Source organism: Rhipicephalus microplus, chromosome 5 (assembly GCF_043290135.1).
Source record: "Rhipicephalus microplus isolate Deutch F79 chromosome 5, USDA_Rmic, whole genome shotgun sequence".
In the NCBI taxonomy this organism is placed as follows: Eukaryota; Metazoa; Arthropoda; class Arachnida; order Ixodida; family Ixodidae; genus Rhipicephalus; species Rhipicephalus microplus.
In genome coordinates this window covers 104,596,180-104,623,383 of record NC_134704.1, presented here as the reverse complement: position 1 = coordinate 104,623,383, position 27,204 = coordinate 104,596,180, and the positions used below count along the sequence as shown (strand labels likewise).

Below are 27,204 nucleotides of genomic sequence, written 5' to 3'. Positions count from 1 at the left end.
TACTGGGCAAATACATGTAGCACTTACTAAATACTTTAGTTATTTGTTTAACTGTAAGTTAAAACATAAAGCAAAATACCATAAGGAGTACTGACACAAAATTTTGCGGCTAATATAGCCTACGACATCGATTCCCTTGAACATGCGTATATCTACAAATTAGATGAACAATTATAGCTCAGATGGCCAATTATATGAATATTAAACTTTGCGTGCCTGAACCAGTGCTATATGCCGCATCTCGCATCATTGAATCACTGAAAGTGACCTGAAGCTGAGTCCCAACTTCCAGGTGCCACCATTGTTGCCGAGCTCAGAGTTGGCACAGCTACATTATTGACATCATAGTCGTTGTTGCCTTTTGGCCACACTTGTGCTAGCAGGCTACTATTCAGTGACTGCTGTGTCCACGCCTAATGTAAACATATGGAACGTGAGGATGCCCCAAGAAAATCTTTGCACCCAAACGAGAACGATCAACTTGACGACAACGACATTGTGCTGCATATGCAGCAGCAAAAGAATGTGAGCACATAACGCAGGCAGCACGAAAGTGCGTCAGTGTTCTGTGTGTAAGGAGGAAGAAGAACAATACGCCATGGTGGACCATCTCTTAAGCCAGAAGCGCCGAGCGGGAGCTGTTTGCCCCAGCGGCTTGATTACTGTGTCGGTTGTCACCGCCCACTTTAACATTGATAGACCTGCTGTGCAAGTGCTTACACCTGGAAGCCCCGTTTATGTGTACCATTTACCACACTAGCTGGCATATATTTGTTGCATTCCGTGGCTCGTGTTCTCAGAGCTGTGCCAAGATAAAACTAGTCTGTAATAAACAGACAGCAATTGTCCATCTGTCCCATGCTGCAGCAAGCAATCCGCCACATTGTGACTAATAGGCTGTCAACAATGTTAATACTGCAAGACAAAAATTTGCGTCAGTACCTCTTTAAGCAATAATCACTAGCCACAACCTCCAAATTTCTCACTGTCAGGGCCCCGTTGAGGGGCACCTGTTTGTCCTCTTGATGCACAAATACTCCAACACGGGGCTACTATGAGGCTCTTGTTCTGAAGCTGAAGGACACTCCACAGGAGCTTTGTGGCCTCCTTGCATCACGACCGCAGCCAAGCCCACTGCTCCTTCTTCTGCCTCTCAAATGAACCTGCAGGGGAAAAATGTCTCTGTGATCGTTTTTTCTTGTGTGGGAGTTAACATCGTTACACTCACTCTCAAATTATTGCTTTAACACTTAAAACTTACTAGCACAACTACTTCAAAGAACAAAGTTTCAATAGTGAAAATTGATCCAAGAGGTTCCACAATTTTGAATTCAAACAGGTAAATAGAAGGTCTCGCAGAAGAATATGCGTGGAGCTCTAGGCACGTGCATGAGTTGTGATCTGTGGTCTTAGCACAGCATTTAGAAGGGCACATGTCTTTTCTACTGAGAACGAAAAATGGGGTGAAAAATGTGAAGTAAACAATTAGTAGGGGTACACAAATATTCATATTTTTGAATATCTTTTGAATAATGTTTGCTATTCGATTCAATTTGTACTGCAAATTTTGCTATTTGAACTATTATAACTTACCAGAGACAAAATAAAGTCAATGTCTGACTGATAGGGACCCTCCAAATTTTTAATATGTTTCACCTCATCACACTCGTATTGCGTGAAAGCTGCCTTTCTGGCTCTGCTACGGTCACAAATGTACTGACTCTAGAAAAGGTTGATCCTAACAAGGAGATGATAGGTGTGGCAGAGGCAAGGGCTTATTTATAGTGGTTTTTGACCTGAAATTTGATCAACTCTTCGGCTGCATGAAATCGTGCATATAAACACATTCGTGCATACATAAATTCAATTGTGCAGTGCCTTATTCTTTAAGGCAACTACGAAACGCCACCTTACCAACACTTATCAATTTTGCCAAAAGGAAGACTTTCATCTCATAAGAATAAACTTTGGAAGCCTCTCCAACTTTTTTCTAGAATTTCACATGAAGTATTTGAAAAAAATTCTAGAAGTATTCGAGAAATTTCAGAAAAATATTCAATTTGCACACACACTTCAATATTAGAATTCACTTTGGCACACATACTATAACAATAAAGTTCAAGAGAAGTGGGAAAACCAGAAATAGTTGAGCATTTTATCGCACACTTGTGCCACAGAGAATTATTCTCCTTGTTCTTCAAGCACTTTGAAGATGTTGAAGCAGGCAAAACCATATAAAGCATAGCCAATTAAGGGCACACTTGCACCAGAGAGAGCTTTTCCTCCTGTTTTTCAAATGCCTTGACGGTAACATTCAATGTCCAGCAATTTAAGGGCCCCGGTCATCTACTGTCATCACCTAAATCGTTTTCAAATTGTTCTTATAAAGTGTAGCAGATGGCAGATATACAGGAATTAGGCATACTAAAATGGGCATTTCTTTCACAAATTCAGTATAGTATACACAACACTCTCCATGAAGCAATTTAAGTCGCCCGGCAACCCTTTTCGGGCATGGTCAGAAAATGCTGCCGAGGATAGTCGAGGCACCTGAGAGCATGTGAGACAGGCATAATAGGGCAACACGCAGCGTGTTATTCATAATTTATTATCAGTCACCTGAAAAACGCTGTTTCCCCTGAACAAATAAGGCTCCGAATTCAACTGACTGCGCTTCAAGTGCAATGTGTACAACCGAAACCGGAGGCTGCCACATGCCCGTGCACCTGTTCGTGATTACACTGAGAAGAAGCCCTATGTTTGAAGAAAAAAAAAGGGGGGGGGGAATAAAAATAAAATAGCTCAAGTTCAGAACGCACGTTGATAAAAAGGCATAGCTTCTTGTCCCCCAGTCATCCCCTCCCGCGTGGCTTTGAGTGAGCTCTCTCGAACGAAAGGTAAAAGAAAGTACGTAAAGCATGTGACGAATTCCTGTAGCTCCGCTAGTACTTCGCAGATTGCAAAATTTTTTCCAACAGTCGATTTGGGATGAATAAGTTTCTCTAATGAAGACATTTGATGATTACTTGGAAAGGCTTTTCAGGGCTTCTTCATTACAAGGCAATGCGAACATGTGCCTGTAACATGAAGGTAGGAACTCTTCAACCTGATATGGTTTTATTATGGCACAACGTAGTCATCACAATTCCAGCTTCCAGTTTTAAATTTAGTCGACCTGTTCCAAAACTTTACCCACTGTACAAACCACACCTTTAAATCAGTAAACTATTCAAAAATGAAGAAAATGCAATTATTATGTGAGTAAATACAGTACATGGATATAAAAAAGATAAGTGCAAGCAGCAGGAGTGTAAATGGCATGCATGAGGAATGTCGTGGAACTGGTAGAGATTAGTATTAATGCATCAACAGCAAACAAAACAAAAATTTTCAAAAAAAAGCACAGCTGCCTACTTTGTTATATATGAGGGCCAGAACTGTAAGCGGCAGTCCCCCCACTGGGTGCTGCCCCTCGAAAAGCAAAAAAATTTTATAATTAAGTCAGCCATAAAATAAGGTGATTCCACACAAGCATGCAACCACAGCTGACACAAATGAGCACTTAAACAGCATTAAAAAAGAAGCGCCCAAGCACAGCCCCTAATGAGCCCTTTGCAGCTACACGAGCTATCAACAGCTGTTTCTCTGAAGCATGCATGCTCCTGCACCCTCCTCTGAAAGAAGGCACCGCGCAATAGCCAGCATGCTTCACACCAAATGCTGGTGCAAAAGCCCCCCGAAAAAATGAGAACTCAGGACACAATGTCATGTGGAAGCCGCTACAGTGCTATGAGAAAAGCATGCAAGAAAGTTATTCATTTCAAGCCTTTGCCTTTATTTTGCTATGCATGGATGAGTCATGTCAATATTCCTCGAACCAGGGTGCAAATGGCAACTATTGGCACCCTTGTTCAAGAATTATAGCAATTGAGAATCGATATTAGCAGTTACCTCTTTTGGATTCAATCTCACTTAACTCTACAAAACAAAACGCTGGTTAAAGCAAATGTGAGTGCTCCCAAGAGTGAAGGGTTTTTGTGTTGTTAGTGACTAATGACGAAGTCTGGTGAGTCAACTTACGAGTCCACTAAAATATGATTATCTTTTTCACCTATAGTTTCAGTGCTCCATAAAAGCAATATATTGCATAATAGGTGCTCCAGCTGGAACCTTGCAGTGTCTCGTGGCAGTGTAGCGGCCTCCCTCCACATGGATTTGCGCCTTGAGCTCTCAATTTTCACAGCTCACACATATCTCAATGCACAACCATTTGTGCACCGACTCAATATTTATAGCTGAGAGGCCAGAACTACAAGTAGGGGGGGGGGGGGGAGTCGAGGTTCCTTGACATGCCCTCCTGTGAATTTCTTCCCGGGACATTCTCATAAAGTATCTGAGGTGCCATCTCTTTGAATAGAGATTACCTTACTGGGTTGCAGTCACTATATAAAGGTCTGAGATTAAAAGGTTGTAACTGCAGCACCAATTATGCAACACAATACTGTTAAGAAGCATTGAAACCATGTGTGGAAAAGATCATCAACTGGAGCACCAATTATACAACATATTGCTATTAAGGAGCATTGAAACCATGTGTGGAAAAGATCATCATATTTTAACGGGCTCGGAAGTCGACTCACCAGACTTGTCAGACTTGCATTGAACCGCGAGTCTGAGTCAATCAATGCGAGTCTGAGTCTACTAGTAAGGATTAAGGAAAAAATATATTTTATGAGTGAGTGTGAATGATTCGCAGATTTCTTTTTAACCTATGCAGGGTGCTGCTCAATATAAGCACGCAGAGACAGGGTAAATGCAGAAGTGGTTCAGTTGGTAAGGCAATGTGTTATGATATAGAAGAGTTCTTCGGTTGTCCAGAGAAGTGTTACAATATTAAGTAGTACCATCGATCATCTTACATCACTGCCGAGAAAACACTGGCCAGAAAAAATTTGAAACAATGCAGTGTGATGTTTTGCATACCAAACAGCTTCTAATAGCACCTTATTAGGGCATCAGTCAGTCAGTCTATGATGAAGATTTTATAGATGATGCTGTGCAGTCACTGATAAGGTGTTTTGAAAGAGAGTCTCACACAGTGACACTGAGGAGTAACAAGTATTCACCGACTGCAGCAGGGGAGCCCCTGGTCAATACTGCAGTCTACATGGAGGGACTAGTCGGGCTGGTGGCGGAATCATTGCTTGAAGCATTGAATAATCTGGAGTGCCTGAGTTTCATGCTTGTGATGAGCAATACTTGATTGTTTCACAATCATTGTTAAACCCATTTGAGTTGTCCAGTGATTTAACTAGCCATTCATTTAGAATAAAATATTGCAATGGCAATTATATGGACACTTTCAACAGCTGCTACCATTGAACATAAGGGCGCAGTTACGAGTGCTGGTGCGTGCTATTTGGATAAATATCACTACACGGCTTGTTTACGTGGTGTGCTTTCAGCACTTTCTATTCGTTGAGACTACTGATAGCACAAAAACCCACTCACTCTCAGAAGCACTGACATTGACTTTAACCAGTGTTTCGTTTTGTGAAATTGAATCTGAAGAGTTAAGTGGTAATCTTTCTATAGCATTCCCATTTGCTCCTATTTCCTTCATTGCTTCATGCTTGTAACAAAACTCTGAGCTCAGACTTTATCTTTGGACCCCAACCGGCATTTGCTGGCATGCTTAAACAGAGGTGCAACAGCCAAAATACCATTTAGAGCAATTTTCGGAGCAGCAAAATGTTACTTTTGGAGCACTAAATTCCAAGTTCGGAGATGGTTATGGAAAAAAAGAACATGCATTTTTATCATGATATAGCGAATTTGGAGCACTATAAAAAAGGCGGCTTACATTTAGAGAAAAACATGTATAAACAATTCAACATAACCTAAATTATGTAGTGTGAGCATAGTATTTACTACTATTTTAATGAAGGTAGTATTTTGAACCACCTCTCTAAGGAACCCATGATAAAGTCCATATTAGCATTTACTGCACCTGTTAAATCAATTGACAAAGTCTGAGAATTTCAATATCAATCTGCCGATATTGTGAGCTTGAAATTTGGAAGATTAGTAAAAACGAGAACTAGAGGTGGTAAAAAAAAACTGGTGCACAATTTAGTTTATTTCTGTAGAGAAGCATAAATGTCACGCACTGCTTCAAATGATTGCCAGTAGCTTATTTATACGTCGGTAACTATACTGGTACTCAGAATTTAACGGTGTACAAACGCATGAGAAACTGAGCAAAATGTGAGGTGTCCCAGTATCGCGAACAGCCCCTTGTAAATCTCAACACGCTTTTTCGCGGGCACCGGTCTAGCGCGGCAAAGGTGACTCAAGCAGCTTTAGAACCAAAGACAACAAGTTTGCTGACCACTCACCACCCCCTTCCAACCCACCCTTTTCAGCATGGGGCTATGTGCCGCTTCGGCTACCTTGCAAGACGAGTTTGACCAGATAAAGTAACAACGGCGTACGCCTGTTGCCCCGGCGACGGTACTGGATATCTATCGCCAAGACCGTGGCAAGGACTCAGCTTCCAGCCAAAATTTGTTATGTGCCACTGCTAAGGTAATCAACGCCGGCATTTGCAGCACGTCGAGCTTGTTCGAGCCTTAATAAGCCATAGCCGCGTTTCTGGCAAGAGAACTTACATTTTCCGCGAAGGGTTGGTGGCTACACCAACACATTTTTGTTTTAAAGTTCTGCCGTCCCGCCGATACGTATCTGTTGTGGTCAGCGGACCGATAGGCATGCAGTGTTGCTACTTTATCTGGTCGATCACGTCTCACGAGCATAGGGTGGGTGGCTAGATTATTTTAGGTATATTCTAGGCACTTTACTTCGGGTCTGCGCGCTTTGACTGATGGCGCAAAGCTGCAGGTGGCCGACATGGCCTGCACTGCTCACCGCAATTAGTACACCTGAAAAAAAAATTGAGGCTGGCTGGGCATTTTGGCGCAGCGTGGTGCAATTTTAACAATTTCACGGGTTTGGCGCAGCTCGGTGCAACAATCGGGAATTGTATCAAATTGGCGCGATTGGCGCAGCTGTTGCACCCCTGCTAAAAGGACCTGATGTTAAATTGTTCAAGCTTTAGCAGTGCATTTTGGGGGCTGTTAAGTCAGCCATTGGAGTCTACCCGGTTACTGCCTCCAATTAAGGGGTAGCAACAATAACTTTTCTGCACCATGTATCTACTTTGCCATTACTGAATAAGACAGCTCTGCGGGTGTATGTAAACACTGCCTTATTTCAGAGCACTGTGTCGATTAGAGAAGACCGGCAAGTCCCAGACTTCCACGTATTTTTTACCCCATTGTAATCATTTTTAAGCATGTAATAATGATAGCAACCAGAAGTTTATACTAATTTGTTCAGAGCCTTGTGTTCTATTGACCGAACCAAAGAATGGTTTATTTTGTTTAAAAAATTGCATTTTTTGCTCCTGTACATGATTTTGGACGTTTTGCACACTTTCTTTTAGATCAAATGAAAGTTATTCTAAAAGATCAAGTTCAGTTAAGTACACCACCATGTGTTGCTTGAGTATGTGCACAAACAATCAGCATGACATCTTTTGCCATTTCAAAATTATCATACTGACATAACGAAAAATGGCATTTCGAGAAGATGGAGCTCTACTTATGCAATGAAAATTGCAGTTTTTTCTGTGCTGACCTATTTTTTTAGTGTGCCACCTTATCTATTTCACTGCGTCTGAGTTCGGTAAATGCGTAAACATTACTAGTTGGACAGCTTTTTCTTTTCGCTAAAGAATGCTAAACTTCATGCTTTTCGTCAATTTACAAAGAAAATAAGCTACAAATGCTACAAAAGCTACAATAAGCTACAAAAGGGCCATTTACTTTCAGGTCGCTTGTTTCAGTTGATTAAAAAAAGATACGCAGGATGAGGACAATACTGTAATATCTCAAGCAAGCGCCCCCAACCAAGCTAGTTCCATCCTCTTTCTTTCAAGATATTCAAAACATGCATGAACAACTGAGCAAGCACTCCCCCCCCCCCTGCCTTCCTGCCATTTCTGCAGTTTCCTTCACTTTCTTTATTTAGAAGCGCAACGAGGTTGCAGAATCATAGTGAATTCATGCATATTTATTAAAAAGTATCAGTTTCGTTGGAAGCACATGCGACTTTTTCACCACAATCTTGATTTTTGATGCAAGACCGAGCAAGACCCCCCCCCTCCGATTCTCATCACCTTCACCATAGTGGGAGCACTTGCTCAGGATTGCACAGTACATGAAAAATGTGGAAAAAGAATCTGCTTTCATATCTAGCAAACAATGAAAAAGTACTTTCTTCTAATTTTTGCTTGCCCTGCTTTCTTCATACACAGAATTAATAACATAACCCTTACAAATATTATTCAGTTCTGCACACTATTTCGCAATGGAATATGGTGCCCGCTGATATTGTGAACTCCTCTTCTGTCAAATTTATGAACAGAATTCAGAACTTATATGAACACCTTGCTTACTGTACAATGTGCATATTTATTGCTCTTACTTGCTTTGTACATAAGGTCTATTTATTTTCCTCACATTTTTGGGTATTCAAGTTCAACCCATTCCTGCATGGGCCTGAGAAGAGGCCTGCAGTATTGCAAAATGAAATAGAAATAAGCTACTTTGAAATTCACATAAACTTGGTTCCCTACACTGACAGACACACGTAGGTTCAACCCTGTTCAAGAAGCATGAAGTTGGCAGACTTGTCAATTATTCTGCCCATTGAAAACATCAATGCTATTGAAAGCTAAATTTCTTAACAGTACACACTTGCCTGATAGCTTCCTTTGGAAGCATGTGAAGCCCTGTCAAGGTGAGGCATCATTGGGAAGGACTGTGGTAGCGGCTCAGAAAGTGTAATACTGGTTGTGATGCAGCAATGGCTGAAGTGAAATATAGGCCGTGGTGGTGGTAACAGCAGCTGCAGTGTTTGTGCCGAAGGAGCCTGACCTGGAGGATATGACTGAAACCTAAGGGGCGACAGATAATAGGTATTAAGAAATCATGAAAAAGAATGTTCACTACATTATAGAAATTTGCAACTTAGAGTGATGGACAGCTGAGCTTGTTGGTAGAGATTTATGATGGACTTCTGTGAACATAATAAGCGAGAAGCGTAGCATGTAACGGGTGTGTCGTGGGTAGTCCTTACATTCACAACATAGCTCAGGGGCTAAAGAAAGTGATTAATAGACACAACATCAATGCATTATGGCCACCAATAGACTAGGTAATAGGCGAGATATAATGTCATGCTGAAAAACAATGAGAGGGGACAAGAAGCTGGACTCACATTTGTTTCGTAAACACACCAAAAGTTTTGTTGATTACCATACAGGCGTAAAGTAAAATGTTCCTTTTAGCTTCGGCCATACCTACATAGGGCAGATGGGCCAGTGTTAACTATAGATGAATGAAAAAAAAAGAGAGCGCGAACTACAGGCTCACCAAAAATTCTATCTTTAAATTGTCGAAGGTGTGTTGAAAGCACAGGCCGACCAAAAAAAATGTGAAGCTCACTCAATCACAAAATGTATTTGCACATATGGCTCATTCAGATTCTCATTTATGGCCCAATCCAAGTTTGAGTCACTCGGCTTGTGAGGGAGTTTGCCGACCTATGGCTGAGAGGGGTTCTGAAGTCTGCCATTCCTTGCCTCCAAAGCATCTATTTGTTGCTCAATCCACTCGTTCCATTGTAAAAAGTTTCTGGAGGAGGCTCAATCAAACAAGCTTCTAATTGCCAGAGCCATCTTACAGGGCTCTTTTTCTTTCTTGAATTGCTGCCTTCTGCGACTTTTTTTTGGAGGGGTGGTGTGGTCTTGGGAGTGTATATATAAACCCAAAATATTACCACTCAGTAGAGATGCTTTAAATGCCAAAAAATTCCCAGTAAGCACTCCTAACAGAGCAAGCACCTCCCTACTTTCGTCAAGAGGTGCTAAATAAGTAGCCTCTTCTCCTCTACCACCATCTTCACTGTTTCTATTTGCCGAGTGAATGCGAAATAAAGCCGTGTATGCATGGGCATTCAAGAAAGTGCTTAAGTAGATGCACAGATGTGCATTTTTAATTCTCAGTGATTCTTCCACTTCCATGTTAAATATTGACCGATGACTGAGCAAGGGCCTACTCTTCAAACCTTGTCGAACTATCATTCACTCTCCAGGAGCACTTGCTGAGAATTTTTCGATAAACACAACATACTACGAAGTCTGTATTTTCCAGTAACACGCACCTCAAAACTAGAGTGGCAGTAACTACTTTACTAAGTCATATATTACTTCATAGCTAGCCGTGAATATTCACCTGAATAATATACTGTCTGCTGTGTTGCTGACCGCCACAGCTGCATGTGCTCCTTAATTTATAACTATGCAATAGTTGCACATCATATTTGCAGACTGATGTTTATGCAGTGATTTAGCCACATGAATTTATGCAAATCATTACAAAATTAACTGCTTCATGAACGTCACAAACATACAGTCAGCATGAGTATAACTTGAGAAGCTTGCTTTGGCATGTTGACACTCCAGAGGTACATTTCAGCTCATAAAATACAATGCCTATATCTTTCAAAGTCAAAATGGCCCCCGAATAAAAAGCAATTAAAATTTCATGATGCAACACATATGTGTTGTACGATTTCTTTAGTGTGCCCGTCTATCTTATGAGGTCCCAGCTTTCAGTTTTTTACGCAAAGCACCCATGTAAGCATGCCTCGGATAAGTGTGAAGTGTGTGCTAGAATTCAATTTCAGGGTTCTGAGCAGTGCAGTGCAGCTGAAATTCATCGAATATTGAGCAATGTGTACAGCACCACTTTCAATACATAACAGCAAGGCACTACAATAGTGTAGGAAATTAGAAGCATGATGCACAATATTTACAATGCAGACTGACTGGGAATGAAGCAAGTGTAAAACAATGATTTTGTTGACTGAACGGATCAGATAATTCGGGAAAATCATTGGGTCAGAATTTTTGGGCTGAGTAATTCATTTCCCAAAATATTGCAGTCAACTCAATACAGCACAGATGGTATACCATGGTTGGACACAGAGTGAGACTCTAGTGCTGCAAACTGCGTGCAGTCAGTTCCTAAAATGCTGACTGGTCATGAAAACAAAATGATAAACGGGTGCCATTTTGACATTTCTCTGGCACTACCATGATCTACTCCAGAACTGAAGGTGCAATACAAACAGTGGAAGCATTCCGATGAGCGCAAAAAAATTCAAGTGAACCTTCTTTAAGAAGAAGTGCATGGCTGCTGTGTTTGGGGAAATAAATGGTGGTGTTTCCTTGATGAAATAGGTGAGGCATAAACCCACAAAGGCTCATGAGATTTGCCATCTGCATCGGCTCCTAGTTAAAGATATCCGTGGCACACTGTTTCGCTGGCCGCGCTTTTGGAGACATAGACAGGGCTTTTCTTTCAATTGTGTTGCAATCTGGTCATTTGCACCATCATAGTCGGTTGTGCAGATGTCGAAAATAGTGCCGAATGGGAAAAAATGTTCAGATTTCCTTGGAACAAAAATATAAGATTGAAGTGGATTTTGTGGAGAGATATGGTGAGTGGTATAGCCTTTGGATGCCTAGCGTAAGGTGAGTAATATTTATCGACAATCCTGCATGGATGGTTTCGTTTGACACATTCGGTATTTATGTACAGGCGCTCCAAGAAAAGATCCATGGCAGGTTGACTACGTGCCATCAACATATTGGCACGTCGAAAGAGAATCTAAGGCGCCAAGACTGAAGTACAAAAGTCGTTTGGATGTGTAGTTTTCATCATCACAACCACAATCACTATATACACAGCTACGACAAGCATACGGCATTTGCTTTAAAATGCACGGCCGCTATGCAACGTGCAGCCAGCTCCGAGCATGATACAGAAAATAGCAAGAGAGAGCAGCCAACAGCCACACGATATCATGCCAGGGGTGACACCGTGGAATCCACGGCACCAATTGCAGTGATGTATACACAATTAGTAGTGGCTAAGAAGGCGACGACTTCGCACCAGTTGGAAAAAATGATGTGTCAGTAATGCTATGTAGACAAGAAAGGGCGCTCCACTATCCTATTTATAGAACAGGTATACAATGTGTTGCTAGTGATTTCAACTGTTCCTCCAAGGATTCATTCCGTAGTAGTCAATTTATTCATACCTGATCTGGTGCACATGCGAGCAGGACAGGTAACAAGGCTTAACAAACACGGTGCCTGACTATGAGGTGAGCATTGCCTAGACCAGCTTGTTCACCAAAACAATGCAATGCCGAAACGCCTAAGAAGCTCAACTTTACTAAATAAAAGTCGCTGTCATTCATGCACATTTGAACATTTTACCAGGCCGTCACCGCTGAACACGTAGTTTTAGTAACATATGATACTCATTGCACATGATGAACGTTGATACAAGATACTATATATCCAACAATCTGAGACAGCGACAGTGTTTCAATTGCAAATGCAAAAACAGCTGAGCGCCCTCACTGAAGCAAACGCGTAAAAATAAGCACATTAGTCGGTGATGTGCATTAATAGCAAGTGTAAAATTAGTTCAAAGACGTGACAACCAAGGCCACGCCACTTAAAAGAAAACACATAATTGTGATAGCACATACAGTCAGTTGTTTGCCACTTCAAATGAAAATATTATTTGGCAATCACAGCACATGCTTCTCTTTTGTGGTCAGTCGTAGGTGCAGCCGTGCTAATGTGTGCTAGAAATTTGCAGCATATGCGTTGGGTTACCATGAAGAAAGCGAGTGACACGGATAAACACCAATACTCAAGGAGTGATGCAGCACACGGAGAGCCATTGAAATGGTAGCTGGTGCAGACTGCACGCATCCCATGAGCCTTTGCAAGTTTATGCCTCACTAATTCATGGGACATGGCATGACCCTCACTGCAGTATTGTAGGTCTAACTCTCAAATGTCTACAGAGTGCAATTAAGAATAAGCAAAGAGAGATGTCATAAGTGACACTGTCTTTTTTTTTTCATGACAACATGGGGCCACAGAGAAAGCAGCGGGAAGTTCAGTCGCCCAACGCCCTACAGACCTAACTTAGCTATCTCTGATTGCCATATTTTTGCTAACATGAAATGCTGGCTGGGAGGCCTGTGCTTCCACCCAGTCCTGTTCTTCGCTCTGCTGCTTGATGCAGACTCGCTTACTGAACTTCTAGGCGGAGAGTAAAGGAAGTTGCAAGGCAGACAGTTCTGATGAAGCCCTTGATCAACATTTGTTGGGCTGAACACTAAATCACTGAGAATCTTACATTACTAAGTCAAAAGTGTAGTTGCTAAGTATTAGTGCTGTTCTTTTTCTTTGTAAGAATCATCCTGGCAAAACTGACCTATTTACGTGTGGTGCCAGTATTGTTATTAATTATTTCTGTACCATTCTCCTTTCTTGTAATTCCACTGCAGCTTGGGCTATGCTAGGCTGCAGTATTGTGAATGAACAAATTAATGAGTTGGTGCTACACACTGACAAATGTCTGAATCAAAATGGCAAATATGTACAGATGTAGCTGGTATATGTACCTAAACGTTTCAAATGAAGCAGTCTTCATTTTCGCTCTGGTTACTACTTCACGACCGAACAGAACTTGAAAAAAAAAATGCAACATAGAATGAGTGGCCCTTGCCTAGCCAATTAGCACAAATGTACTTGAATGAGCGACTATTGTATAGACGTGCGGCTTGTGAAAGCAACCAGGACATTGGAAGTTAGCATTTTGTATATGTTGTTAAAATCAGTTTTACTATTAAACCACATTTACCTTCCAAGTTCTGACGTTCTTTTCACAGTCACTCTGGTAGAAACGATTGTGTTGCACGGCGAGTCGTTTTTTTCTCCATCTGCACGAGGTGAGTAAAAATACTTTAATCAGAGAACACATAAAGTTGGAGAGCAGGCTACTATAAATAACCACACAGAAATGAAAACGTAGAATGTGTGACTATTACATGCGAACAATAAATAAATGCAATGTAGTGCAGGTTGGCCATCAGGAATAGCGACGTCGACTTGTTCATATATTAATAACTCTACCGGTGTCACACCCGACGTTTCCAGCGCCATCAGGGCCGACCCGAATGTGGTTTTTGATCGCGATCAACAGTGCCAGCTACAACTTATGTCACTGTGCAGCCGCACATAATACATTTTAATCCAGATCGGTCATGATTGCGATCGAAAGATCCCATGGGACACGAGTGTGCGGTATTAGGTGCAGCATTCCAACATACACAACACACGGATAAAATGTGCCACATAAAAAATAAAACGCACACGCACTCAAACATGTTTTCGTTGTGCCTTCCTTTGTTCGCCTAAACGCACGCCAGCGAAAACGTCATGGAAAATAAAATGACACTCACCTCAAAGAAGGTGTACCTCCCTGTAATAGCAGCTCTTCTTGATGTCCTTACCCGGCTCACTTTGTCGATAAAGGCCTTTTTTGCCATATCGGCAACGCTCAGCTGAATGAAGCATTTCTCGAGGTTGTCCACAACGGCACGGTAACCGTCTTCGCAAACGACGAACGTGACTTTTGGTGCACCCCGCATTTCAAATGACTCTTCACGGTTCTACAGAACCACATCTGTTTCACGCCTGCCGCACAGTTCGATGAGGCATAGAGGCTGCACACAGGAAACGTTTAAACCCGGTAGCACAAGACAAGCAACAAACCCCATCGCACAACTTGCAAGCGCCATATTGACGACGAATGACTCAAAAATGGGCTTGTCTTGGCCGCTTGTCGTTAACCGACTCTCCTGAAGTTACAATGAAAAAAAAAACTTGAAGCTGGCGAGAAAGAAAAAACTCGTTGACACAATTTCAAATCCATAAATTCACGTTTTTTCGCGCGCATAAAAAAGCGTGCAGTAAGTTTGATTGGTCTCATTAGTTTTTTTTTTTCATGCAACCAAAAATTTGTATTTTGGCTTCCGTAGTGCGGCTGTCAGCTGGTGTTGACTTATGGCTCGTAAACATCCGGTCGCGCAAAATTGCAAATGGCAGTTAAGCAATCTGCAATGATCCCGTTGATTCTCATCGACGCAGTAACAAACCGGACCTACCTACAGCGGAGAGCATGTGAAAAAAAAAAGCTTTTTTGAACTTCACTAAGCTTCCCAGCAGATTATTGTTCAGCAGCATGCCGTGACGGCATACGTTAACTGGCGTACATAAGCATACATAATCGCCAAAAGAACGCCACCAGTACACACAGCTTCGAGGAGACCAACAAAAAAAAACACATCAAAGATAAAATTCATCCGTGTTATTCTAGATTAACGACGAAAGCATGAAGCGCAGATACGCGAGATGTTGACTATTTTTTGTTCAATACACAGGGTAATGGTAGAGATATTCTCGTCTGGGCCCCGTAATTAATGTGTGGTGTTTAGAATTTTTTCACGAGCCGTAAGTGTTACATAGATGAGTATTCAGCTGACCTTACTGTATCTGTAAGCATTAATATATTCTTTATCTTGTATATGCATATGCCAGAATTCAGCGTAAGTAATAGTATAAAAACAGCTGAGCTGTGGAGAAGAATTATCTTTGGCTAAGTTGTAAATTATGCGTAAAGCTCTGTTTTGAATAACGTGGAGCTTCTTTAAAGTGCTGCTAGTAGGAAGAACAATTAAAACGTGAGACAGCTAAACGCACGAGACTGGCCTGCACATCCCTCAGCAACATTTATGGTAACCAAACACCTAGAGTTTTACATGGCTGGCACAATTTTTATGTTTCTAGAGCTGCAAGTCAGTGATTCCTGTCATAGCATATGCTTTACCCCGTGGCAAAAAGTTATCCCTCTCGTATTAGCCACAACAATTTCTAGTGCACTTTTCCCAGTCACGCTTCATTTTACTAACCGAAAATTCTACGAAGATTACGATATTACTTGACGCAAATTCTACGCGCAGCTTCTTGTTGAAGCAATGCTAACTGCAGCCACATGCACTCCGCAGTTGTAGAAACATAACATTAATTTGCTACATGTTGCCACTAAAACTGCCAGTGCTCAAGCTTCACGCACAACACTATGTGCGTTCAAGGAGCTGCAAACTAAGTGGAACGCCTACAGCCACTTTACGACAATCGAAGCCTGCCGCACTGCATGTGCACAAACTTCACCCATAAGCAACGAAAGCGAGGGGTGGGGAGACAGCCTGCGTGACTGAGGAAGAAAACGAGGCTGCAGTCGCTCTTAATATCTACAGACTCCGCGCTTACTCTCTCGTCTTCGATCTATCTGTTACGCCTCCAACGCAGACAGCGAAGCCACATGACCCAGGAGCACACGCCTTGAGATCAGCTCTCACACACAACTGTATGATCGGTGCCATAAGTGCATGGTCATCGGCAGGATTCTCTCTTTAGGGGTGCAAATGGCTGGTGTAGGGCGAAAGCACTGCCATAGCTTGGGTGGGTGCATGTGCTAGTGAGGCTTGCGGGGGACAACTACCCCATTTTTTTCCCCTTACTGACACCCATGCATAAGTGTGCAAAACAAAATGAGTAATAGATACTGACAATCTTGTTAATAATAAGTTAAACAGGAAACAACCCAGTATGCTTCTCTATGTGACTCCTAGCTGGCGTAGGATCCAGTGTTTCTCCTGAGTGCTAATCAATATTAACATGCTGAAGTCGAAGCGACGCACGAGAATTCACAAGTTATAAGACTCGATTGCCATCATAATACGGAAATACAAGCTTGACAGAAAGTATTTCTTGGTTTTCTTATATAGGTGTATAACTTCCTTAAAGTAAATAAAGAGGGCTAACACTAGACACTTCAATTCTTTGAAGAATGAATTCTCTCTGCAGTTACACTACACCAACGTTTTTTTTTAAACCATGCTGCATGGCACTGCAAGATTACTTCCCTCAATAAAATGAGAGAGATGTCTTCAAATGACGTTTTCTAGGCCTTTAAAGAAAACTCAAAATGGGCAAGCAGAAAATGCACAAGTTTGTGTCACACAGTTACTCAGATAACACATTTCAAACAATGCACATTCATGCACCACATCATTTGAACTGAACAGCTAATGGTCACAATACTCTTGACTTGCAAACAAGAGTGGCTCAAGTTGTTGTTTTCAACTTCCATGCATTGCTTTAAATGGTTTATGAGTGTGTTTGGTGGCACAAGCTTTCTTCTTCCTGATACTTCGCTGGGCTATCTCAGAGAAGGCGCACAATAGCAAATAATTCTCCATGCTTTGTTTTGTGCACTTCCACCTGAACCATTGAATACGGCTTGTTGCACGCTTTCGTGTACAGCATCATCCTCATTGGATAGCTATTTGTAACGATACTCATGTCACAGCACATGAGCATCTTGTGCACAAAGCAAAGCATGGAGCATTATTTGCTATTGTGCACCTCCTCTGTGATAGCACAGCCACGTATCAGGAACAAAAAAGTTTGTGCCACTAAACTCTCTTGTCAACTATTTTAAGCAATGAGTGGAAGCTCAAAACAACAACTTGAGTCACTCTTGTTTGCAAGACGTAAGTACCGTGACCATTAGCTGTTCAGTTGGAATGATGCGGTACATGAATCTGTACAACAAGCTGTTTTCAAGGGTTCAGATAGAAGCGCACGAAACAAAGCGTGGAGAATTATTTCCTCGTGTCCACCTTGTGAGTGATAAACACAGCCAAGTATCACAGACAAGCATTCTTGTGCCACAAAAACACTCTCATGAACCATTTAAAGCAATACGTGGAAACTCAAAATGAAAACTTGAGCCCATTTTGTTTGCAAGACATGAGTACCGTTGCAAATAGCTGTCCAATCGGCATGATGCTGTACATGCAAGCATACAACAAGCCGTTTTAAAAGGTTCAGATAGAAGCGCACAAAACAAAGCGTGGAGAATTATTTCCTCGTGTCCACCTTGTGAGTGATAAACACAGCCAAGTATCACAGACAAGCATTCTTGTGCCACAAAAACACTCTCATGAACCATTTAAAGCAATACATGGAAACTCAAAATGAAAAATTGAGCCCATTTTGTTTGCAAGACATGAGTACCGTTGCAAATAGCTGTCCAATCGGCATGATGCTGTATATGCAAGCATACAACAAGCCGTTTTGAAAGGTTCAGATAGAAGCGCACAAAACAAAGCGTGGAGAATTATTTCCTCGTGTCCACCTTGTGAGTGATAAACACAGCCAAGTATCACAGAAAAGCATTCTTGTGCCACAAAAACACTCTCATGAACCATTTAAAGCAATACGTGGAAACTCAAAATGAAAAATTGAGCCCATTTTGTTTGCAAGACATGAGTGCCGTTGCAAATGGCTGTCCAATCGGCATGATGCTGTACATGCAAGCATACAACAAGCCGTTTTGAATGTTTCAGATTCAAGCGCACTAAACAAAGCGTGGAGAATTATTTCCTCTTGTCCACCTTCTGAGTGATAACCACTGCCAAGTATCACAGACAAGAATTCTTGTGCCACAATAACATTCTCATCAACCATTTAAAGCAATACGTGGAAACTCAAAATGAAAAATTGAGCCCCTTTTGTTTGCAAGACATGAGTACCGTTGCAAATAGCTGTCCAATCGGCATGATGCTGTATATGCAAGCATACAACAAGCCGTTTTGAAAGGTTCAGATAGAAGCGCACTAAACAAAGCGTGGAGAATTATTTCCTCTTGTCCACCTTCTGAGTGATAAACACAGCCAAGTATCACAGCCAAGAATTCTTGTGCCACAAAAACACTCTCATCAACCATTTCAAGCAATACCTGGAAACTCAAAATGAAAAATTGAGCCCCTTTTGTTTGCAAGACATGAGTACCATTGCAAAGAGCTGTCCAATGGGCATGATGCTGTACATGCAAGCATATAACAAGACGTTTTGAAAGGTTCAGATGGAAGCGAACGAAAGAAAGCATGGAGAATTATTTCCTCTTGTCCACCTTCTGAGTGATAAACACAGTCAAGTATCACAGACAAGAATTCTTGTGCCGCAACAACACTCTCATCAACCATTTCAAGCAATACCTGGAAACTCAAAATGAAAAATTGAGCCCCTTTTGTTTGCAAGACATGAGTACCATTGCGTATAGCTGTCAAATGGGCATGATGCTGCACATGCAAGCATATAACAAGACGTTTTGAAAGGTTCAGATGGAAGCGCACAAAAGAAAGCGTGGAGAATTATTTTCTCTTGTCCACCTTCTGAGTGATAAACACAGCCAAGTATCACAGACAAGCATTCTTGTGCCACAAAAACACTCTCATGAATCATTTTAAGCAATACATGGAAACTAAAAATGAAAAATTGAGCCCCTTTTATTTGCAAGACAAGAGTACTGTTACAAATAGCTGACCAATGGGGATGATGCTATACATGCAAGCATACAACAAGCCGTTTTGAAAGGTTCAGTCAAAAGCGCACAAAACAAATCGTGGAGAAATATTTGCTAATGTACACCTTCTCTGTGATAGCCCAGCCAAATATCACGAAGAGGAAAACTTGTGCCACTAAACACTCTTGCCAACCTTTTCAAGTAATGCATGGAAGCTCAAAACAACAACTTGAGCAACTCTTGTTTGCAAGACATGAGTATCGTGACCATTAGCTGTTGAGTTGGAATGTTGTGATATATGAATGTGTACAACAAGAAGTTTGCAAAGGTTCAGATGAAAGCACAGGAAACAAAATCTTGAGAACTATTTTCTCCTATTTAGCTTTTGAGCAATAAACACAGCCAAGTACATTTTACGAGCAAGCAAGCTTGTGCCACCCAAACACTTATTCAACTATTTAAAGTAATGTGTTGAAAGTTAAACTGTATATTTGAATCAATTTTGTTGTGAGACAGGAGTAGCATTAGAAATACTTAGTTGGCCAGTGGTGAAGATACTTTCATGCAGACGTACAAGAAGCCGTTTTCAAAGGCTCAGATGGAAGCACACCAAACGAAATTTTGATAATTATTTGCTCTTATTGTGATTCTGAGGAATAAACACAATAAAGTACCGTTCACAAGTGAGCAAGCTTGTGCGAAGCCAACCTAACTCTCAGATCGACCATTTTGAACAGTGCATGGAAAATTGATCTGAATATTGGATGTAGTTTTCTTTCAACAATACCAGTAATGCAAAACCTTTTTAATGTGTTTGTATGTAATTATTTTGTACTTGTACAGATTAAAGACTTCATCGATATCTTTCATTGTGTGTGTTTAGACCAGAGAGCGCAATTGCTATGTCATAACAGAGACGCCTTGCCTCTTGACTGTGTCGTGTGCACTTTTGCCTCGAGGTCCAAGCTTCGTGGAGCTCATTCGCACTCTTCCTTGGTAGTCCTGCATGGCCCCTTGTGCTTTGTGCCTTGGTGCAATGACAGAGCACGTGAGCGAGGCTTGGTCGATCTCTCCTGAATATAAGGATTAATTGTCTTTTCTCTTCTTGTGTATGTTCATATAATAGAAAATTACTCACTCACTATTTTCTGTTAGAGATTTCTCATAGAAAGATTATTCATTGCACAAATACAACATTTAAAATATTGTTTTTTTTCATAAATTGAACAGCAATATTTGTGCAAATATAACACGTGTACAACTAAGGTGATCAAATAAAATAAAGTTCTTTGATAATTATCTGATATACTTATCTCTTATACTTTTGCACATACTTGCATCTCATGATATGAACTAGTTAAAATTGGTTATTTCTTGAGGTTGTGTACAGCCAACTAATGGAGCTGAAAAACTTAGTATTTTAGCCCTTTCAACACACAAAAAAACAAAAATGTTATGCATGCCTAGGTATTTGGTCTAATAAGTTTACTGATGTACTACATTGACTATCAAGGTTGACATTGAGCCGTATCAAGTCCTATGTATGGCCCCCATTTAGCCCCATTAGCTCCTATATTGTGCTAGATGAGAGTCCTACATACCAAACCCATAATGCCTGTATAGCTCCTACATACCCCTATATGTCCTGCCCAGGTCCCATTCAGCTCCTACATACCACCATATAGCTCCTGTATAAGACCCATCTACCCCCATTTGGTTCCTGTACAGCTCCTGTATTAGCTCCTGTAACCCCTGTATTGAAGCATACGGATCCTGTATGGAATTATATAGGTTTTTTCAGTAGGGCAACCCGTCACCCAGAGGGTGATGTCGTCTGCGTATATACTATGTCTGAGGCCCCCGATATGGTCGAGATTTGCGGGTAGGCCAATCATCGGCAAATTAAATAACAGGGGAGCAGCGCTAAACCCTGTGGCGTCTCTCTATTGCCCAATTCAATCTCTTCAGACCTTCCCTCTCCGACCGAAACTCTTGCAGTGCGGTCGGATGGAAAGTCACTCACATATGCGCAGGTGCGCTGTCCTATCCCAAGTCCCTGACGATTCTCCAATATGGCTCTGTGTGTGATGATATCGAAGGTCTTAGTGAGATCAAGGCCAAGGATAGCCTTAGAGTCTAAAGATATTGTCCCCACGTCGAGTATTTGATGCTTAACCTGTAACATGATGTCCTGCGTTGATAGTTTAGGTCTGAAATGGATCATGGTATGGGGGAAGAGTTTGTTCTTCTCCATGTAGGTAGTGAGACGCACAAGCATCAAGTGCTCCATGAGTTCACCTATACATGAAGTCAGTGAAATTGGTCTAAGGTTATCGAACTGTGCTTTTTTTCCGGCTTCAGAATCCTAATGACCTGAGCAGTCTTCTATTGATGTGGAATGGTCCGAATCTCCCAACACTTATTCATGTACTCAGTGAGAGCCTTAATGGGTTCGTCGTTAAGTTTGTGAGCATCTTATTAGTTATTTTATCAGGTCCCGGAGCGAACCTCGGATTTAGTCGAAGGAGTTCGAATCTAACCTCGGCCTACATTATATCAGCATCGAGTATAAGGTTGTCATGCCCCTTGTAACCGGGAAGTGGTTCTTTTGTTGCGTTTGCGAAGTACTTTTTTCATAGCTCGAGGAAGGGCTCCTCCACTGTTCCTGCATAGTTATGTATTACGTGTTGCTGCTTATGCATTTGTGCAGTTTTTGTATTTTGCGAGTCTAGAAGACTTTGGAGCATGTTCTAAGTCTTTGACATCTTCATTTCTCGATCCATCAAGTTACACGTGGCTTCCCACTGTTGTTGGTTCAGCCTATTCGCTTAAAGCTCTATCTCCTTTTCTAATGCAGCTACATACTTTCTTGAATTACGATTGTATTTTTGTCTTTTCCAGCGCTTTTGAATGCTCATCCTTGCCTCCCACAGATGCAACAGTTTGCTGTCCATCTCCGCCATTCCCGCTTCTTCGAGAACAATTTTAGTGACGTTCTTGACACTCTGCTGGAGATTTTATACTCATTTTTTTATATTTACTATGGTATCATCCGAATCCTTCTCTCGAATCCTGCTGAAACAGTCCCACTCTACAAGTGCAAGTTTTCTGCCTTGCTTTTTTTGAGGGCCTGCACCCACCGTTATAATAACAATATAATGATCACTGCCAAAATTCTGCTGTGTGCTTACCCATCGCGAGTCAGCTACATTTGTCGTAAAAGCTAGGTCCGGTGTTGTGCCATTACTAACGCTGTTGCCTATTTTTGTGGGCTCCTCAAGATTCGTTATCAGCGTAAGGCCCTCGTGTTGAGCGCCTGCCCGTAAGTTGTGTCTGTTTGTATTCTCGACAGTGTATCCCCAAGCCACGTGTGGTGCGTCGAAGTCGCCGACTATGACGAGCGCCTGTATCTTCGCTATGCTCAAGGCTTTGCGGAAAAGTGTACAAAACTTCAGCTTCTGTCCGGGTGGGCTATAACTGTTAAGCAGGAAGAGGCTTCCCTCTTTCTTACGGGAGGGTATTATCTCTAAAAGGACGTGGTCTATGCTGTACACTCCGGTATCATGCTCTGCAGCCGCGAGGTTTTTATGCACCAGAGTTGTGACAGTCGCATTCTCTCCAGAAGTACTATACGACTTGTACCCTGATAACTTTGCCGTCCTTCCGGTCTCCTGCAGGGTGACGACTTCTGGCGCCTCCCTGTTTATCACGAATTGCTGCAGGTTCCCTTGTTTCCTGTGGCAACCGTGGCAATTCCACTGTCAAATAGTCCAGAGGTTACGTGGCGCCATGTTGATTTATGGGATCCTCTCCGGTGACTTTGCTGGTTTTGATTTATACGGCCCCGCACCAAACGACCTATTGTCCTTCGGCGCGCTCTCTATGGCTTATACCCTGTGCTCGAGTCCATTAAATTGCTGCTTTAGTTCGACATACTTGCAAGCCGGTAATTTTTTGATTAGCGAGGTTATAGGATTGTTCAAAGAAATGTTTGATGAACTGCAAAACCAAATTACATGCATGTTCGTCGAAGTAAAGCATCAATGCGCATGGTTCCTGCACCAGCGGGAAGGCGGACGCGCCGAGCGTCGCATCGACAATCAAGCTTTCGTTCGGCGTTTCATTAGAAGGAACTCGTAGGGGTGAGGCCAGCACAACGTCGGTGACCTCCTCCACGTCCCTCGAGTCGGTATTTCGTTTCGTTGCCGGTGTCACTGGTAGAAAGGCACCAGCGACAGCATCTCATTAAGAGCGGCGGACAAGGCAAACCACAGTTGGGCGGCCATGCCCGCACCGTCGGCACGGGTGGTCACATCCTTAACCGACGTGGCCGTGCACACAGCAGCGACGACAATACGGTGTTGTGCACTGGGCTCGTAGAGGATCCTGTGGCCGCTTCTTCGACATACACCCTAGAGACCACGGTAGTCGAACGTGGCACGGTGACCAGAGGTGCTCTGGTAGTTCGGCAGAGAATTAGTGGTGGTCATCTATATTTAACAAACCGCGTTCTAGTGATGACGCCGCGTCGAACACTCATAAAACCACTGGTGACAGGCAACACCTCGTCATATTGGAATAACGATTAGACGAGAGCTTCGTTGGAGACGAACAATGGCAGGAACAGGCAGGCGACGTAGGTCACTTGTGGGCCAACTGGAACGACTTGAACACGCTCGCCACCAATCACCAGGCAGCCAGCATTAACGATTAGAGACATGGAGGCCATGCTCTTCACGGTGACTTGGAAGTTTCGAGCTCCCTGATGCTGCACGCAGTATACCTCTGAGAGGCCGACTATTGAGGCCGTCGCATCAACAACGGTCTGGGCACTAGTCCCCGTAGGGGCAACAACGTCGAAGACAAGCGCCTTTGAAGGCGTCCAAGACGCTACTGGCACTATGGTTTCAACTGATGGTGTGCCCCTGACGTAGAACGTACAAGGACGTCCGCAGCTAAAGCCAATGGAGATTACGCGCAGAGAGTTTAACGTGGCAACTCTTTCTGGTCAGATAGTGCACAAAGTACGTCCTTCTGATACAACTTTTTGTTAGTAAGCATCAAATTTAAAGCAAACTTTGTTGGAGATTAAGTCAACAATACTTGTCTCTGTAAGTTATTTCACCAGAAACAACTATATTTTGATTTATGATTACCGTGCGTGGGGGTCCTCCTCAATTGAAAAGGGTACGTGCATGCCGCTTCTCTAATCCGGCCATAAAGGCGGCTAATTACTACTAATACGATGACGATATGCATCGCAGACGTACGACCCACGGCATAGGGAGCTTCACTCTCAAAAGCCACCTGTATATTCCTACCAGGCCAACTCAACTAAATATGTCGCAGAGTGGTGGGAGTCTCGCGTAAAAGTTGCATAATTAGTGATGGTTAGGGATAGCGTATTTTTTATTCTGTATGTAATATTCATATTTATTGAATGAAGTACAAACATTGCTTTCAACTAGTGGTGAGACGCTAATGTTGCGTTGTGCACAACTACTATTTGAAGGTGCTGTTGCTTCCATCGCATCTACTTGAGTCAAACGAAACGTCAAGTGAAGCGAAATCTAAGACGCCCTTTACTGAGTTCTTAACGCGTGATCTAGTGCCTCCATATACGGGGTGGCTAGTAAACGTTTGTGCAGTGCGAGCAGTTAGTGTTTACTAGCAGACGCTGCATGCATCAGCCTTGCGAGGCGAGAGAAGAAAGGGGGGTGGAGTGACAGTTGACACCAGACCCGAACATGCTGCTCGTCACCAAGCTGCATAGCCTCCTTGCCAGTGGCATCGATGTTTCTCTGCATTGAGTTTAATCGCATGTGGGAATCCAGGGAAACGAGCAGAACGACGCCCTGGCGAAATAAATGCGTCACTCTGCCGTCTCTGCACCGTGCCGTGGTGGCTTCAAACTTTTTGAGGCTCACATTGGGGAGGCTTTTGGTACGCTGCTACACTGCCGATTGTGTAACCAGGATGAAACTACTAATTCGGCTGCCTGACCGGGGTTTCACCAGCAGGGAGAAGTCCCTTCCACTTTGCTTACGCATAGACTGCTCCTGGCCTGGAGCCCGGCGTCATCGGCTTGGCAGAGCCTCGGCCCCTGCGTGCACTGCGTGTGGGGCAGATGGCATCATCAAGCACGTGTTTTTTGTTTGCCCAGCACTTCGCACACAACGAGACATTTTGCAAGCCGCACTCCGTCGCTATGGTCTCCCGCGGCTACACAGAGCGACGTCCTATTCACTACACGGGAGCATACCCAGGTCTTTAAAATGGATCTTCACTTCCTTGAAGACACTGGACTGGACAACCAGCTCTAGGCACCCGGCAACGCATTTAACGAGATCTGATGGTAGCGCCCGAACACAGAGCCTAGCGAGTAGGTGCAGCAAACCCGAGTCTTACATTGCGTAGGCTAGCGAGTAGACGCAGCAAAGCGGACTTGCACATGCATACTATAATTTAATTTAGTTGTGAGCAGAAAGGTCTCGGCTGAATATGTAAGCGCCCAGAAAGCGTTCTTTGAAAACGCGCCAAGAAAGGCATTGGCACTTCAGCGTCTGATTGTGTTCAGCGAGTTTCATTTTCTTGGTATTTTTGGCGGTTGTTACTAATGATGTGGAGGTGGCCCAAAAAGGCTGATTTCGCCCGCTGGTGCACTGTCGGGTGCCCATAGAAGCCGCCCACAGTGTCCTCGGTCATGGACGCCATTTCTCTTCTCTCTTTTTCACATCTTTATTGCCCTCATCCCGCCCCTATAGGCGGTGAGTAGTAGTGCCAATTAGAGCTGCAGAAGTTGCGTCTTTTTATTTCTTGAACTTCTCTCTCTCGAACATATGGCACGAGATGCGAGGCGCGAGCATGCGCTGAGGGGAGGGGGTTCATGACACTGCCAACGCCGAATTCTCGAGTAGGTGCGACTATACAATGCTCCGCATTTAGAGAGAAAACAATCAGATATCCCTAATGTCGACCATGATAAAAAATGATATACACTGTCAAGTATCGTCAAGGCAGTACTTTTTAGAGGTCCGTTCGGTTGCATTTGCAAATCCAGGCGTGGCCGCGTCAGCTCCCGCTTCTTTAAATGTTTCGTACATTATTCTGGTTGTTCTTTATTGCGACATAGGCTTGCGATTAAGACATAATATTTTTTCAGGTGTATATGTATTAAATGTGCGCTGCTAGGCCAGTGTTGTGAATGAAGTGAAGTAGCGTCTTGTGCAGCGTGTTGTCATGTATCCAGCAGATGTAACATGGTTGTGTCACTGTTGCAAAAGGCCGCCTTTAAAAAGGTGACGAGAGCGTTCTGGTTGTAACTCTAGACATGTCCATATGACAAGGTGTGGACCTGATTGCATTACTGGTGTGGTACAATACAGACACTTATCACCAACTGGTAAATGCGGCCAGTTCCATGATGATATAACGGCTGGTCTAAAGGCCACCACTGCCTGATGCTTCCTAAGCAAAACTTCATCGGCCCTATTAATGTCAAGGGGGCAGAGAGCAGACACACGGTGCAATAAAAGCACGTGTATTTTGCCAGGGAACGTTTTTATGGGTATGGAGTGATTTTAAGAGCTAAGGTGGAAGGGCGATAGCTGGTAGGTCTATATCTGGAAAGCAGTGCGCCTGCTGGTCCGCAGCAAGGTTGTGTGGATTCGCCGTGTGGCCCTAAATTGAATGTACCTTGACGAAAGTAGCTCTATTGTGGTTCATCTTATAAATCGCCTTGCAGATTCCCATCGCCTTGTGAACTTTTTTG

At 42.8% G+C, this 27,204-nt stretch overlaps 1 protein-coding gene and 1 long non-coding RNA gene across 3 annotated transcripts in view; both read right to left on the bottom strand.

Annotated features, from left to right (window-relative positions):
- Positions 1-27,204, bottom strand: part of LOC142817892 (uncharacterized) — a 115,323-nt gene that overhangs the window by 31,355 nt on the left and 56,764 nt on the right. The gene's annotated exons all lie outside the window — the stretch shown is intronic.
- LOC142817893 (uncharacterized) lies at positions 760-14,473 on the bottom strand. 2 transcript variants are annotated; one of them, XR_012895409.1, is made up of 4 exons: positions 14,461-14,473; positions 13,860-13,938; positions 8,824-9,019; positions 760-1,163 (listed from the first exon to the last, which is right to left on the bottom strand). It is a non-coding gene; the product is annotated as an uncharacterized LOC142817893 (long non-coding RNA). The 2 variants fall into 2 exon arrangements; XR_012895408.1 differs by lacking the exon at positions 14,461-14,473 and having other exon boundaries at positions 13,860-14,134.